Source organism: Pseudophryne corroboree, chromosome 11, assembly GCF_028390025.1.
Source record: "Pseudophryne corroboree isolate aPseCor3 chromosome 11, aPseCor3.hap2, whole genome shotgun sequence".
NCBI lineage: Eukaryota > Metazoa > Chordata > Amphibia > Anura > Myobatrachidae > Pseudophryne > Pseudophryne corroboree.
The window spans coordinates 321,020,350-321,027,155 of NC_086454.1; the positions used below are offsets into that span (position 1 = coordinate 321,020,350).

Below are 6,806 nucleotides of genomic sequence, written 5' to 3' on the forward strand. Positions count from 1 at the left end.
AGATTCAAAGTGCCCTCTCCCCCCCCCCCCTCCGCCGCTGCTGCAGCCTCCGGAGTGTGAGCCGCGGACTGTAATGCCCGATCCCCCCCGCAGCCGGAGTTTACTGTGAGGCTGCGCGGCGGGAAGTAATGTCCGTGCCCACTCCACATCTCCCTGCCAGCGCAGCAACTTAAAGTCCACCCCACCCAGGCCCGGCGCTACCCGCTCAGTGCAGGTAGGCGCCAGGAAGGAGAGGCGCTCTAGATGTCCTGTATCCCTGCTGATGCGCCGCCTGTCCCCCCTGCTGGTAGTGTCTCCTGCCTAGGCGACCTAGCATTGTTCTACAGCACTCCAATGTTGCTGCTCCCCGGCACTACTTCCACCTTATCCTACTGACCGCCAAACTTATGGGGCTGCCCGACCCACCGGCACTTGTCCGGGATCCGCAGCCATGTGATCTCAGATGCGTGGCTGCTCCAGGAGATCCTCAGACGTGTGGCTGCTTCCCTCACTGGTGCCTAGCAACTGCTCGGTAAGCGCACCCACGTGGCCCTGCCTGCCCCAGTGGCCAGGACCTGACGCCTGACAGGAAAACCAGACAGGCCCTTGATCACAGTCCTATCCCGGGGACGCACATGGCCGCCCACAGCATGGAGAAAAGGCCCTGAAACCCCCGCAACCCGAGCAAAGGCCCCAGAAAACGTGTAACGGCCAAGGGAATACAAGACAGCCTGCTCCGACGAGCACCTGCGACGGATGACAGCCCCAGCCTGACCAGAGATACCTGCAGTCTGATCATTGGAGGACACCCCACCACCTGACAGGTAACATGTGGATAAGGCAAACATATGGGGTCTTTGCATTGATTAAAGAAAGAAAATAAAGAGGAAAGAGAAAAAAACAGGACAGGGTAGCTAAAGTACAGAAGAGAGATGGCAGTAGAGGAAAGGAGAATAATAAAGTAAAATAAAGAAAGAACATGACAGATAACAACACTGATATGCTCACTAATAAGACAGTACCCTGTCCAACATCCATATGAAAAGAGAGAGCCCCAGCTTATAAAAAAAATGATAAAAGTACAAAGAAACACCCCCTAATTTACTCAGAAACCAAATCAAAATCACTCCCCATAAAAACCTTAACCCATGTGTGTCCGGCTAAAGTGTGGGTATACATGGCCTAGAGGTTTATGACACTACTGTCATATATTGGGCGCGATGTTATTGAGTCCAAGTTTGCCAGTCGTGCGTGATGCCAGCCGAACTTAGACTTTTTTTTGAAGGAGCAGTCATTTACAAAGGCATGGTTTTGCCTTGTAAATGATTTCCCCTTTAAAAAACGTCCAAATTGGCCGGCATCCAGCACTTAATGTTTAGGGGTGCCTGGGGCACTGCATGAGTGCCATCATTTCAACCAGTGTTTTTTTTTGCCTCCGATAGGAGCATCGGACACCGTCATGAAGGAGAAGCAGCCAGCAGCTGGTCTGCCATGTCCGTGTTACATTTTTGTGAGTGCGGTCCTTGGTTATGATGTCACATTAACACCACACTGTCAGTCTGAGGAGCCAAGGATGCTGCTCCAACCACCCAAAGTAAGTAGCAGTGACTCCTAAAGTACCCAGAGGGATTGTGCCAGTGCTGCACATCTGGTAATGATGTTTAAAAAAAAAAAAAAAAAAAAATCTATATTTTTTAATGTGTTTTTTTTTTTAATATTTGTTGAAAACGGGAGGGCAGAACTAATTGGGAGGAGAGCTATGAGTAGAGGGAAGAGTCAGGATTCTTAAACCGGTGCCCCTAAAAGTAAAGTCTAGATCCGCCACTGCCTGCTGCTGCCGACTGCTGCACCTGTCACACTGTGACAGGCAGCGGCGCCGACAGCTTTCAGCTTCCTCTCTCCATCCCTGACTGTATAGTGCAGAGCCAGAGTGTGCACTGTGCAGGCCAGGAAGGAAGACCCGAAAAGGGTGGCACTATCACAGGCGGAATTTTGTATAAGCGGCACTACCACAGGCGGAATTTTGTGTAAACGGCACTACTAAGGGGGCATTTTGTGTAAGCACCATTACTACAGGGTGGGATTTTGTGTAAGCAGCACTACTACAGGGGGGATTTTGTATTAAAAAAAAGCACTACTACGTGCAGTGTTATGTGAATAAGATTGTGTTACTGTGGCGTAATTTGAAATGGGGGTAATATTGTGTGGCTGTGCCCCTTCCGTGTAAGACCAAACTCCTTTTTTCGGTGTGGGAGGGCGCAAATTTGTAGTTTGCAGGGGGGCGCTGAACACCCTAGCACCGGCCCTGACCCCACCCCTAGGCTTAGTGACCCGCGGCCTGTAATGCTCTCCCCACATCCACCGGAGCGCTGTCTGCACGTGATTGTGCATTACAGTCCGAGGCCCTAACCGTGGCACACCCCATGGCGTCTGGCAGGAGAGACAACTCGCCCTCCACATGAAGACCTCCAGGTAACTGCTGCTACATATCACAGCTCTGGGTGCCCAGTCTTTCTGCTGCTGCTGGTGATATTTTAATTCTCTCTCTCTCTCTCTCTCTCTCACTCTTTTTGTCTGTTTTTGCACTTTTTCAAAACTCTGAGTGCCTATATATATATACGTATATCTATCTGGAAAAACCCCTCATAAATCCTGCGTTTGCCCTTGGAGGGGGCTCTACTTGCCGTACTGTGTAAAATGGAGCTCTGTCTGCCGTACTGTGTAAAATGGGGCTCTGTCTGCCGTACTGTGTAAAAGGGGGCTCTGTCTGCCGTACTGTGTAAAATGGGGCTCTGTCTGCCGTACTGTGTAAAATGGGGCTCTGTCTGCCGTACTGTGTAAAAGGGGGCTCTGTCTGCCGTACTGTGTAAAAGGGGGCTCTGTCTGCCGTACTGTGTAAAAGGGGGCTCTGTCTGCCGTACTGTGTAAAAGGGGGCTCTGTCTGCCGTACTGTGTAAAAGGGGGACTCCGCTATTGTGGACATTGTGTGTGTAAAGGGCACTAGTATGTGGGGCGGGAAATGTGAAGCATTATTTTGAATTGGTGGTACTTTATGTGGCCACGCCCCTTCCTTGTGAGGCCACACCCCTTTCTACGGTGTTGCGGGCGAGGTGAGTTCCCCCACCTCTCCAGGACCACTTTAAGCCCTGCTTTTAATCTACTATTGTCAGTTATCGATATTGTAGCACGTAAATGATCAGAAACATTGGCAACAAAAGAGCAGTGTAATTTGATACACATATAGTAGTCTCCCTTGTATAGAGGTACAGTGTTACATATCACTAGGTAAAATCACAATGTGTCCTATGTGTTTAATCAATAAATCAATGATTATGCAGTTGTTCCAATGGCAGTCGAGGTTCATACCAACAGATATATATCAAAGAGATAAATTGCTTATTAAACAGAGGTTCATCACAGCAGTAGATATATATGCCATAATGCTATCAAACGGCAGAGTAATGGTAGTATTTGTTTGAGTTTCTCCAAGTGTCTCTGAAATACTTATTTAATTATAAGGAAAAATCAGACCTCTTGGTCCACCATACTTTTGCCAGTATAGGTAAAATTAAAGGGAAGGAAGGAGAGGGAAAGGACTAGAACGGATCCTATTGATCAGTGAAAGACCCCAACAGTATCAGGGCAGTGGACTGCTGCTTCTTGCTAAGCACCTAGTGACAGGGGCGGATCCAGGAAAAAATGACAGGGGGGGCACCTTGTGCACGCCTTCGGCATGCGGTCCCATGAAGGTGCGCGTGGCCTCACAACAAGGGCAGTAGGAGGAGGGAAGGGGGGATATGGAGGGTAGGGCAGCAGTGAGGGGGGTCTCCTCCATATGGGAGGGCAGCAGTGGGAGGAGGGAAGGGGGATATGGAGGGTAGGGCAGCAGTGAGGGGGTCTCCTCCATATGGGAGGGCAGCAGTGGGAGGAGGGAAGGGGGATATGGAGGGTAGGGCAGCAGTGAGGGGGTCTCCTCCATATGGAAGGCCAATAGTGGGGGGGGGGGGGGGGTTATTCTACAGAGGGGAGGGAAGCACCAACTGGCTATATATACACACATTAATACAGTTACATACATACATTATGTGTGCTTAATTATAAAAACGTCCAGACTGACAGAAGTTGATCCAAGAGTTCAATAAAGACTATATTCCTCTGAGCTTAAATGCACCCAGCTAATTATATTCAAAAGTCACCAGTAATTATGTCCAAATATCTGTGTGTATCAGAATCAAACGGTCACAGGTAACTTAATCACTCTGGGGGAGATGTACTAAGCCTGAAAAGTGATAAATATCACTGTGATAAAGCACCAGCCAATAGGCTCCTAACTGCCATGTCACAGGCTGTGTTTGAAAAATGACAGTTAGGAGCCGATTGGCTGGTGCTTTATCACAGTGATATTTATCACTTTTCAAGCTTAGTACATCTGGCCCTCTGTCCCTTATGCTTATAGTGAGGGACCTATTTACAGGTACGAGGAGTTTGTGCAGCCCGAGCGTCCCCGGGTATGCACAGTCTGCATAGCTGATATTCGTTACCTGCAGACCGGGACGGTATCCTGGAATCGGCTGGTGGCTTCTATCTGTGCGGCTGAATGTATTAGCACTGGTGGGAAGCTTCCGTCTGAGCCGCAAGCAGCTTCAACAGGCGGGTTGTCTCTACTGATGCTCCCGTTCAAAATAGCCAAGCACTAAGCCGCTCCAGCCAGCAGAAATCTCTCCACCGTGGCACTGACACGATGGTGACTTAGCCCTTACGATCAGTGGCTAAAAGATGCCGGGTGTTTTGGATATGCCAGACAAGGATGCGTCCTCCTGTGCCTCTCTCCTCTCAATGGTGGAATCGCCAGTCCGCTCTGCTCGCCTCCCACTGGCTCCCAGCTTCTAACACACTGGCCGCGGCTGCAGCGTACTGTAATGAGTCAGTCTGACTCATTAGTACTGCTGCCGTCGCCACTAGACCCTTCATCGCGGCGGGCGCCAGTGAACTGCACTGTCTGCGCCGCCGCTTCTTTTTTCAAGGGACTGTTGTTGTTTTTTTTTTTTTAAGTGCCAGACATGACAGGGGGGGGCACGGGCCCGTGTGCACCCCCCCCTGGATCCGCCACTGCCTAGTGAGACCTGCAGTACCAGGTATTCCCAGGTGTTATCGACACTGGTACTAACCTGGCCCAACACGTTATTACTGCCAAGATCAGACGAAATTGGGTATATTACGTGTGGTTTGACCGCAGGGTGTAAAGCAAGTGAGCAGGTCCGTTCTGTTATCCTGTAGTTAGGAGTGCAGAAAAAGCAGTAGGTATCTACTTTCAACTATTCCATATGGTGAGCCCTGATGAAGGTCAGAGCAAGGTAGCACCCAGATAAGACAGTGATGGGCATACCCTTAAATATTTTTTTAAATGATTTATAAAGCTCCAGCATATTCTGTTGCATTTTACAATTGCGAACACAGTAATAATACAAGACAGGGAAGACAGAACAGTAGCATAGCATTACTGACTCACTGCACTGAAACATTGAGATATATTCCCAGCCATAATACAATATGTGTAAAGTTTGTATGTTCTCACCAAGTTTACATGGCGTTTCAACGGGTGCTCCGGCTTCCAAACATACTCCCAAAAATATCCTGGTAGGTTTCTTGGATTCTGACATAATTAACCGTAGTGTTACTTAGTGTGTGCAATTGTTAGAGAATGTAGACAGTAAGCTCCAACGGCAGAGACTGAAATGACAAATGTTGTCTGTATAGCACTGTGTCAATTGGTGGTGCTATATAAACAGAGAGATAAGAGGGCTATGTTTGTTTATTAATAAACTGCTGATGTAGTTGGTACATCTATTTTGTAGTCAGCATCAACAGAGTATTATAGTCTTCTGGTTTCTAGCTTCTGCTAATGGAGGAGGATGTCTTACGTTTTTGAATGTTTTTTGGGGTCATCCCGAGTTGATCGCTCGCTAGCTAGTTTTAGCAGCCGTGCAAACGTTATGCCGCCGCCCATTGGGAGTGTATTTTAGCTTAGCAGAAGTGCGAATGGTTGTATCGTAGAGCGCCTGCAAACATTTTTTGTGTAGTTTCAGAGTAGCTCAAAACCTACTCAGCGCTTGCGATCACTTCAGACTGTTCAGTTCCGGATTTGACGTCACAAACCCGCCCTGCGTTCGCCCAGCCACGCCTGCGTTTACCCTGGCACTCCTGCGTTTTTCCACACACTCCTTGAAAATGGTCAGTTGCCACCCAGAACGCCCACTTCATGTCAATCACTCTGGGGCAAGCAGTGCGAATGAAATGCATCGCTAGACCCTGGGCAAATCTGCATCATTCGTTGTGCCCGTACGTCACGCGTGCGCATTGCGCCACATACGCATGCACAGAACTGCCGATTTTTAGCCTGATCGCTGCGCTGTGAACAAATTCAGCTAGCGATCAACTCGGAATGACCCCCTTTATGCTTAAGATAGCTTGTTCCCCAGAACTTGTATGGTTTATTTAAGCAGTGGCTATATTCCTCCACATTTACCGCATCATGATTAGATGGCTTTCTGATATGAACGCTCTAAGGCCTGAATCAGACTCTGACGCTGGATGATTCAGTCGCAGTTGTCCGCTGGTCTGTGCAATGCACATGTGCCTGATCCACAGTGTGCATATGCTACGAAGCTGCTGTGCCTCCAGTCCCAGTGTGGGGGAAGCTGCAGATTGATTGAATTTGGATATGGGGAGGAGCGCCTACAACGCAGATGGAGGTGCAGCCCATAGCGCAGAATACATATATTCGGTACGTTACGCATGTACAGGACCCATACTGCTCATTTATGCAG

General features: G+C 48.9%; 1 pseudogene; it reads right to left on the reverse strand.

Moving 5' to 3' along the window:
* Nucleotides 1-5,099: 5,099 nt before the first annotated feature.
* LOC134971426 (5S ribosomal RNA) lies at nt 5,100-5,217 on the reverse strand (annotated as a pseudogene).
* Between the last annotated feature and the right edge of the window lie 1,589 nt (nt 5,218-6,806).